General features: G+C 45.7%; 1 pseudogene; it reads left to right on the forward strand.

Moving 5' to 3' along the window:
* The first annotated feature begins 779 nt into the window (after nt 1-779).
* LOC110342099 lies at nt 780-10,495 on the forward strand (annotated as a pseudogene).
* Nucleotides 10,496-10,824: the final 329 nt, after the last annotated feature.

The following is a 10,824-nucleotide window of genomic DNA, read 5'->3' on the forward strand; positions in this document are numbered from 1 at the left end:
CAAACAAACAAACAACACACACACACACACACACAAAAGACAGCAGGGTTAACTCGGGACCATTTACATTCTCCGATACTGTATAGACCTCTTCCTGAACGCTAGTTTTCTCTTGCCTCCAGAAACCCTGGAGAGTGTGTTGGCACATGCCTTTAATCCCAGGAGTCCAGAGGCAGGGGCAGGAGGATCTCTGTAAGTCTGAAACCATCCTAGTCTATATTGCAAGTTCCAGTACTACCTGTCTCAAAAACAACAACAAATCCTTGACTGAGCAAAAGGGGTCAGGGTCAGAATTTGAGTAAGTTAGGAGCAGGACAACACTGCAGGAACAAACCAGAGAAAGTGACTTTTTGCTCTAAAAAGACAAGGCCAAAAGAAAGAACTAGGCAGATGGAAGGAAAGCTCGGGGCTAGCCTGGAGCCTGCATTGTGACAATGAGCTAGACCTTCAATAGTCATCATCACTCCTCTTCTTCCTCCTCTCCTTCTCTCTCTCTCATTCTTCCGTAATTCCACACATACAAAGTCTTCACTCCTCATTGTCTTCTTTCCCTTCCCACAAATCCCTTTTGCACAAGTCTACCTCCCACGTTCATGTCTCTTTTCTGTGACCTACTGCATTTAATTAAGCCTAATGTCAATCTGAGTTGCTCACTGTGGTAGGAATCTCTCTCTGCCTTCGCTCGAATGACTAAGAAAGGCTCTACACCTTGTGCGCCTGCTAGGTCTGATTACTGCAGAGCTCAGCCTGAGTCTTAAGCTCAGTAAACTGCTCTGGCGATGGTAGGCTTGAGACTGGGTGGGTTCTACAAACAGAACCACTCTGGAGGACTTGGGCCTCAGAGGTAAGGAGTAGCAGAAATTTTAGGAATCCCAACCCTTCTCCAAACCTACAGAAAAGTAGCTCCAGTCAATCTAACCCATGTGGTAAGGGAAGGAAGAACCCCAAACTGATATCTCAGTCACCAGACATACGCCCCCAAAGAACTGCTAACCTGTGCTAGTGGCTAAATGAATGAAGCTTAGAGCTGTCGCGTGGACTTTATGCTTGTTTGTTTCACCTTCTTTTGCCAAGGGGGCTGGATTCGTAGCTCAGCAGTAATGCACTTGCCTAGCATGTGCAAAGCCATGGGTTCCTCAGCATCACTTAAGTAATGCTGTTTTGCTGAGTGCTAAGTTAAGACTATAAAAACATTTGCTTCCTGACCCCTGATCTCAAAGAAAATGGACCGGGTCCGAGCAAAGCCAAAGGTGCACCCCAGATTGCTGACGTCTCTCAGGAAGGTGGTGACCTCACAGCCTGCTGCCTCTAGATTTCTGTGAATTTAGGAATCAGATGCCAGGGCATAGTTTCTTTCAAAGCCCAGTGTGGGTTCCTGCAACTCCCACATGAGTGAAGAGGTTGGTAGTTTTTAATCACTGCAATGGATTCAACTACTTGCTGATGTGGCCGTTCCTGGCTTAATGTGATCCATCAGCCTGCAATTACAGATATTCCAGAAGCTGGAAGTGATGGGAACGAACTGACTTTGAGATGCTAGTGAATCCCGGGCAGCTGTGTTAACTCTTTCAACGGCAACTTCTTTCTAGTCTGTCAGTAACTATCTTCTGGGTTCTGTTGTGTGTTTGCCTGTTGGCCTCTGGAAGCAGGTGAGGAGGCTGCAGTAACCTTCATGATTCCAACAAGACATTTGAATGAGAAGGAGAGACACCATTTCCTCTAGCTGAGCTGCCATTTCAAGTCTCCGTCTTCCTCATTTTTAAAAATTTTGGTTGCTGCTACTTCTCCACATGAAACTTCTATTTCCTTTCTTCCTGTCAAATCTATGCTCATTATTCACAGCCCAAAGCAAGTTCTCTCTTAGGAGTCCTCCTTCTCTTGCCCTCTGGCTCCTATAACTTGCTGTGCATATGTAAGATGTTACTTCCATCCAAGCCAATGCTCTTTAGGACATACATATATCCTACAGAGAGAAACAACCCCCCCTCTCTCTCATGTATATGTGTGTGTGTATACATCCATGATCAAAAATATTTTCAACATTAATTTATTTTTACATTCCAATCCCAGTTCCCCCTTCATCTTCCTCTCCTCCTGCTCTCCCCCCCGCCATCTGCTCCTCAGAGAGGGTAAGACCTCCTCCAGGAAGTCTACTAAGTCTGTCCCATCATCTAATTGAGGCAGGACCAAGGCACCTCTCCACCATCGACCCCAGTCACCACTACCAACCATGAACCTCGAGGCTGAGAACCACCAAGCAGGCAGTGGTGGCAAGTGGTGACTGGGCAGCCTCACACTGGTGCCCACCTGCAGGGACAAGAAGGTCATTGCAGAAAAGGTTTGTGGAAGAGTAAAATTGTCCAATGAAGGAACAGAGATGGTTTCATCAACAGAATGGTCACTAAGGAAGACATATTTATACACCAGACTGCTTGAGAGAACAGCAGAGGAAGTACCTTTGCAGTACAGGAGACTGAGAGAAGGTAGGGGTTGATGTTGTTGAAGGATAAAAGGGTGTGGAGGACTCAAGTGTTGCAGGACCTGGTGGAGTTCCAGTTCAGGCAAGTAAATATGCAGTGGACCATAGCCAGTGTAACTGATATCTATGCATATCCTTGGGGATCTCCATGGAATTACCAGTAAAATTACCAAGATGGTAAGAGTGGGGGAAAGAATGAGGCATCTGAGAGTGCTCTTGAAGGCCAAGGACAACAATGCCTGACCAACTGGCCCTACTTCCGTTAAGATTGTCACCTGAAATGCCAAGACCCTGCAGACACCGATCACAGCATTCCAACTTTCCTGTACAAGGAGTGATGGAGGGTGCTGACAACCAGGGTGCAGGAGAGGAAGATAGACCATGACATAGGTTATGTACCAGGATTCCAGACAATGATTTTTGTAGGGCCCCTCCTTGCCAAAGACAGCTTAGAGAGGATGACAATGAAAAGGACAAGGAAAATCAAGGAGACAAGACCCAAGGTCAACAGCCACCTCAACATCGATGGCACTGCAACTTCGATTGCTGGCACAGATGCCCAGAGAACCCTGAACCACAAGACGGCAGAGAGACAAAAGCAGCTTATCCACGAGCTGAGAGTTGGTCGGTTCTGAAGGCTGAGCAGGGCAGGACTGAGGAAATGCCCGTTTGCCATCTCTACCATCATGCGGTTTGGTTTCATCATTCAACAAAAAGAAATGGATATGGATTTCCAGCAATATGAACAAATATTGGAGCTGAACACTGTAAGTGCTTTTTTTGCCCATTGGCCTGATACAATAGAACTAATTATTTGCATTATCTATGCAGAATGGTTTTTTGTTGTTTTTACCTAAAGATATCTCTTTCTGGTAATGACAAACATGTCTTTGTTCATTTTTGTTTTTGTTTTGGCTGACTTTTCTCAACACACCTTTAAAGGTGTTTATAAATTGTTTCATCTCTGGATAAGTTTAGATTTTTAAGAATCTCTTTTAACTTTTAATAAAAATTACAACTTGTTTTTTTAAAAGTCAACAAACTGCAAGCACCTGTTAATAAAAATCTAAAATAAAATCAGAACTGTGATGTTTTAAACAGAAATGTCCTCCATAGGCCCAGATTTAGAACTACTTGGTTCCCAGGCTTCTTGGGTAGGTTAGGAGTTATGGCCTTGCTGAAGGAAATGTTTCAGAGGGTGGTTGTGGGGTTTTCAAAGCCTCATGTATTCCTAAAGTGTTCTCTGTTTCATTCTCTCAGTTTAAGATGTGAGCCTCTGTTTCTTGCTAATGCCTTCCTTTGCCATCATGAACTCTAACCCTCTGGAACCATGAATCCAATAAACTCTTCCTTCTGTAAATTGCCATGGTCATGGTGTTTCATCATAGAAATAGAAAAGTAACTAAGATAAACAGTGAAGTCACACGATAGGGATGGAAGACAAGTCTGCCCAATGGTTACAATACACTGGACTCGGTCGCATGAGGCAAATGTTGCTTGGATAAACACTTGTTGGTTAGACTAATTACAAACCACCTCATAATTTCATGACTTACAGCTTTGATAACAACAGTCATTTTGCTCACAATCTTGCAGCCTGGGCAGATGCAGGCAGCCTGACCCTATTGTGCTGTCAGCTGAGGTAATTGGATGGGTAGAGAGTTGAATTGTCTGGAGGTTGGTTCCCTCCTATGTCTGGGGATGGATGCTGCTGAAAACTAAGATCTAGCTAGAGTCACTGTTAGAATTCCTACACGTGACTCTTCAGTGTGGCCCTGGCTCCTCAAGACATGGTGTCTAGACTCAAAGGTCCAACCTGTCATGAGAGGGATATCCAGGCAGAAGCTCAAGTATCATTCATGACCTAACTTTGGCTAGCAGGCACCGCTGTCCAGTTGCAGTCTGTTCACTGAGGCAGCCTCAGAGGTCATCCTAATTGGAACGTGGGAGTAGACTGTCTGTGGACTCCAAATGTGTGGGGTCAGGAAGGTGGATCTGCTGCAGCATTCTTACCAGGTTCCTGGGACAGCACTGATTGGTTGTGCAGGATTCATTTCCCTTTCCCACCTCCCTGTCTTTGGGTGACCGTGGAAGATTCATAATGCTAATAGATTCCCAGCCCCACCAGTGGCTTACTGGGGAGAACCTCTTGAGGTGTTAGTTATTTTCCAAACCCCAGTTATTCAATGAACACCCTCCCATTTTAGCTGATCTGTTTATATAGGATAGACTTTGTGATAGATATAAGGCAATCCGTCCCATCCTGAAGCATTTACACTCTTACTGGCATATCACCATCATATACGAGACAAGGGCAAATAATATGCAGTGGCTAGCAACCTAATCCTAGAAAGAGTGGCATAGGCTAAGTTCTGCAGAAACAGGACAGTCACAGTAGCTGGAAGTCTGTGTCAGGGGTGCATCCATGTTGTGTATGGGAAAGAAAGGAAGCTGTTCAGGTAGAACACTCACTCACAGGGTCCCAGAAGGAGGCTAGAAGTTAATGCCTTGAGGGACATCATCAGAGCCGTTTCTCTAGCTCATTGATATGGAATGCCCTGTCCAAGGAACAGGCACGGTGGTAGGATTGTCTTGCTGGCTTATGAGCTAAGATACCTGAGCACTAGCTATATCTTTGTGTCTGTGAGCTGTGTGACCTTAAAATAATTAATTGTCTTCTCTGGGCCTCAAATACCCTGATCCATGAATGAGAAGAGTAACCAGATGACCTCTGAGGTCTTATCCAGCCTCCCAATTCCTTATTTAGGATTCATGAAAGGAACTGGTGGAGAGGTGTTTAAAGAATGCATATGTTTAGTTAATTTAGTAACTCAGCTTCATATGTACAAATTATGGCTACCCCAAGAGAGATCAAGTTCTATTAAAAGCCTGGCATTTATTTTGATCCCGCTTAGAAATACTGCAGGAAACCATGAGTGCTGCGCACAGGAACCTCTGCTCGCTCCAACCCCAGACAGATGACAAAGTGATAAGCAGGGCTAATTCCCCAGGGCAATATTTCTTCCCAAAGCGTAGATATGAGTGAATTATTGCCATTCTTAATTGCCTAATGATTTTTTCCCCTTTCATGTAATCTTTTCAGGGGGTTGTATTTTTACCATCTTGCAAATTCATATTGGCAGAGTGATATACATTGTCGAATAAAACACAGTGGCCAATCCATCAAAAATCAGCAGCAGTTTGCCTTGAGAGTTTTTGGAAAGAGACTGGAAAGGGGAGGAGGAGAGTTGGGGAAGTGGAGGGCTGGGGAGGTGCAGAGTGAATGTGTTCAGTGACTCGGGTAGCACATCCTTGTTGGGCCAGCAGAGCTTCTGACTCACCCCTGCGACTGGCTGAACATTCAGACCTACTCTAGACTCTTTTCCTTCTAAGTTGAAGTTTTGGCTCTTTGGGGCACTCGTCTTATTAGCCATCACTGTCTGGGGAACTCAGAAGGCAATTAGGCCAGGGAGCAAGTCGTTTCAGGGGTTTATAATGGAATGTGGATTCTTTTTTCCCTAACTTAATTGTTTGCATCTGACCAGAAATCATTACCAGTTGATGGCTGCTTGGTGGCATCTACAAAACACAGCAGTGGCCCAGTGGAGTTCTTAAGATGTGGCAGGAGGGGTCTTTAGAGAGACCCGGTAGGGAGAAGGGCTCCGAATCTCTTGATGGCAGGGGTGCTTATGTGACCTTGGGGAAGAGAGTCGGCACTCTCCAGCCTCCCTTCCATTTCCCGCAATGTGAGGGCCAACAGCAGTGGCTGGAGAGCTTGACACTTGGGTTCCTAGGGCAAATTAGAGTCAGCTGAGGACCTTATCAACCTTCCTTTGGTCAAGGTTCCACCCAAGGCCAATTAAATCCAAATCTCTAGGGGTGAGCCTGAATGTCACTCATTTGAAAGCCTTGCAGTTGTTTCCAAGGGGCTCCTAAGGTCGAGAGTCACCGCAAAAAGTGTCTCAGCATCGCTTTCCTGGAAAACAGTTATCCTAAATTTCTTCATGAGCAGGGGCAGAGGAAGTGAATGGGAAGAGAAATCAGGAGAACTATGGCTCCCACAAGCAATTTTCTCAGCAGTTCTTTATTGAGGCCTACCACGTGCAGGACAGAGACCTAGGTGCTGCGCCAACTACTCTAAAAGGAGGAAGTCCTTCGTTTGTGGTGTCCTGCAGATGCACGTCACTGGTCTCACAAGTGCTGAGCAGGCCAGGAAGGGATGACAGAAAGATCCTTGGCTGTTCCTGAAAGGAAACCAAAATCCAGTGGCTTTGAGGTTTCCCATGCTCAGGATACTACCTCCCAATGTCTCCGTTCACTTCCTGTTGCCTGAAAGATGTAGGACTTACAACTGCTTCTCCAACACCATGTCTGCCATGTTCCCTGACATGATGATAATGGAATGAACCTCTGAAACTGTAAGCTTCCCCAGTTAAATGTGTTCCTTATTAAGAGTTGCCACAGTCATGGTGTCTCTTCACAATGACAGAAACCCTACCTGAGACATACATACATCTCAGTTTGGATGAACTAAACTTCCAGTGTCACATTACTAGTGGCTACCACATTCTCAGTGTCAGAGAGATCAGTACTAATACAAAGTAAACAGAGTGTTTGATGTGGTGTGTTGAGGAAGGTAAAAGCCAACTGTGACCAATCAGACGCAGACTAGACAAGGCAGACCACAAGGTGTACACCCCAGCTTCTCGTCTGGTGGCCAGTGATGACCTGACTCCACTAATGTCCTCAGATTTGGGGTTGGATGCCACGTTCTGGATAGAAGATGAACCCATGTAGGGGATCTGAGTTCCTTCTAAAGGAAGTGTTGACCCATTGTGCGACTGAGTGTGTGTGGCATCCATCTATGACTGCTGTACTCTCCGAGCATCGAAATTTCAGCGGCTGAAAGGTTTGGATCATCTTGATAAAGAAGTTAAGCCAAAATAGGACATCTGATTTAGTCATGTGGGAGTTTGTTCCTTTCTGTTGCCGTGTAATAGCCTATGTCATGAATATTACAGGAAGTATGTATCTATTCTATTGGACCAGAGAAGACATGGAATACATGCTAAGGCTCTCACCTGCTTCTGCAAGCTACCTTAATTTGGTTAAAATAACTCACATGTTTTTGGTCTATTTGAAATACAAGGGTGGAAACCAGTTTTACTGATCAAAGTGGGAGCCTTAAAAATGACTGAGAACTCTAACTTGATTCTGTGCTGCTGAGTTCTGAATGCATGCTACATGTGGCTGAAAATGACTGTGGTGTGTCCTGGGGAAGGAAGAGAATTTAAAAGCAAGGGGCTAGTGAAATGCTTAAGCACACCATCATGAAAGAAGAGGCTCATGTGGCCAATAAATAGATGGAGAGTTAGGAATCAGAGAGGTGCCACTCAAAACCACAAAGATTCTTGGATTCAGGGGACCCCGAATCTGAGAATACATGAGTGTGACTCTGGAGTGCAGAGGCTGGGTCACTGCAGGAAGCCCAACAAACAGGAGGAAGAAGATCAAATTGAGCCCCTGGGAAATGTCAAGAATCAGTTAAGAAAACTGGAGCCATCTGAGCATCCATGGAGCAGGACAACGTGACAGGAAGAGGAGCCATAGGTACCATGGGCTAAGGGAGCAATATCTTAGTCAAAAGCCAAGATCTTAGGACTACTGCCTCAGCGTCTTTTAGAGGTGGCCCTAAAGTGGCTGGCTGTCAGTATACATGGACCATCCACTTCAAGGCTTGGAAAAAGCCTTCTTTTCCCTTTTTGTCCTAGTTTTAAATAAAAGAATGAAGCTTGTAAGGGTTGCCTCAAGCTGGATGTGGAGAATGGTGGGGACTGCACTGGCCTTTTAAAACACAGACTTTGTTGTTATTCATATCTGGTGAGCCAACAGATGAGATGATTCTCAGTAGATGCCCATTTGTCACAGTTCCCTCATGTAGAGTACATAGGGAAGCCCCAGAGTCCTCCAGCGGCTGGGAAAGAATGGACAGGAGACTTGTTTGTGGTTGATGTGGACAGAATAGCATAAGCAGTTGCAGATGAGCAAATCTGAGTAACTTCAGTGGATTTAAATATAGGGCTGCTTCTTGATTGATAACTGGGTTAGAGGTAGAATGGTGGTCCAGAGTGTAAGAGTCAGAATTAAGAAAGGCAGATGAGGACACAGGCTCTCCATTAATTGGGTGGTTTGCTCTTGCAAAATGCACGCACAGGGATTCCTGTATTGTCCCTAAAAACTGCTCACTCTAGAAGGGATAGTCTCTAGATGTCAAAGCATCAAAACCACAGAAAACAATCAGACAAAGTGATGCATGCCTGCAGTATCTGTTCTTGGAAGGGTCGAGGAAGATGACAAGTTCAAGGTCAGCCCAGGATATGTAGAGAAGCTCTATCTCATAAAACAAAGAGTTGAGAATGAAGTTCAACAGTAGAATACTTGTCTAGCATGCACCCAAGGCCATCTTCAGCAGTGTGCTCACACACACACACACACACACACACACAGCATGATGAATACAGTTGGGGGTACTGGATATAATGGTCAGATCATCTATAAAGCACAGTTGTGGCCTTCCTCCTCCCCAGAGGCATCTTAGCACTGACTGTGCTCTGCACTCCGCATAGGCTCTTGGCATCTCCTGCCTTGCACCTTTTGCTCTTGGCTTCAGAGAAGAGCTACTCCATCAGGCCTGAGACCACTGTCTTGTCAAGGCCTGCTCAGTTCCAGCAGAGTGTCCACTGTCACTGGAATCTGGCATGTGCTGGCAGAAGTATCTACATGACCTAGCTCCCAGTAAAACCCTTGAGCACTGAATCTCTTAGGCACTTCCCTGATAGACAACATTGCACAAGTGGCAAAACTCATTTCTGGAAGAATTAAGCCTTTTTGTGTGACTGCTGGGTGAGGCCTCTTGGAGGCTTCTACTCAGCTTCCCCATACTATATCAGTATTGCTTCCTGCCCCTCCTGACTGTATCCTCCTTGTCAGCCAGTGGTCCTGGTGGGTGGGGAGATGATTGACAGACACATCAGTCTGACTTATCCCAATTTCTCTTCAAGTTGGATACAGGCATTGGGCATTTTTGCTTCTCTAGATCTTTGCTGTGTATGACTTCAAGACAGCCAATTACCTTTTGCTAAACCTTAGTTTTCTCATCAAAAATGGATATATTGACTCCTATACACGCTTACTTCGTGGCATGTTGGGAGATTCAAGTTAAAGATGGAGAGACAAACATCACCAACTTTTAAAACAAGCTATATCTGCGAAAGCAACTGCAAGTCTGCACACTCCCACTCTGCCTTGGATTGGCAGTTTCTGTTGGATGCATGAAAACTGTGTAAGCCATTTCATTCTTCTCTCTCTACGGTGAAGCTAATGTGTGTATCCCATTTCAGGCCTACATGTTGAAACCTAGTGACCAATGTGATAATGTTGGGGGCAGGGCCTCAGGATCATAAGGTCACAAGGGATTAATGACTCCCAAGAGAGGCCCCAGCCAGCAGCCTTCCCTTCTTTCTGCCTCGTGAGACCAGCAAAAGGCCTCTTGCCATGAGCAGACATGGAATCTACCTTGATCTTGGATGTCAGCCTCCAGAGCTATAGAAATAAGTGTCTACATTTGCTGACCTGCTTGGGGCTAGAGCAGCCTTAAAGAACTCAGTTTCCACGAGTCTGTGGCACCTGGCATATCCAAATGTGGGAGGGGAAAATAACCACTCCCCCTTCAGTCCTTAGTGTGGGAAGGTGAGGGCACAGCAAAGCAAACCAATATGTGGCAGAGGACTTTCTGTCGCTACCACCCAAGTGTGTCTCAGTGGTCAGCTGAGGACCACTGAGACGCACTTGGGTGGAAGCAGCTGTCTTAACTTCCAATCCTTGACCATGGGTGGTGCTCCCAGAGCCTGCTAAACTCCCTGAAACCATTTGCTGCTGACCTCCTCCACTCAACAGCTGCTTGTCAAGCACCACCAGGAGGAAGGCGAGGACTTAATTGATCAGGCCCGGCAGTAGCCTTGAGATCCTGATTCACGTATTGACTTCTGAGGAGTCTGCCTCCATTGCTAGGAGCGGCTGAACATCAAAACTATTAACCTCTGGCCTTAGCAGTTGGTGAGGCAGCCCAGCAGCAGTAATTAGGAAGTCAATCGGAATCGCCTGTCTCACTTACACTGGCATGTCAATCAATAGCGGCGGTGACAGGTTCATTAGGCCCAGACCATGCAAGCCCAGACTGTAACAACCTCATAAAATACACCAACGACTCAGGGCAGAGAGAAATCCGCCTGAAGGACTAGAGTGGATGACAATATGTATTGATTAGGGCTCTGGCAATTTATGAA

Source organism: Mesocricetus auratus, unplaced genomic scaffold (assembly GCF_017639785.1).
Source record: "Mesocricetus auratus isolate SY011 unplaced genomic scaffold, BCM_Maur_2.0 Super-Scaffold_6730, whole genome shotgun sequence".
NCBI lineage: Eukaryota > Metazoa > Chordata > Mammalia > Rodentia > Cricetidae > Mesocricetus > Mesocricetus auratus.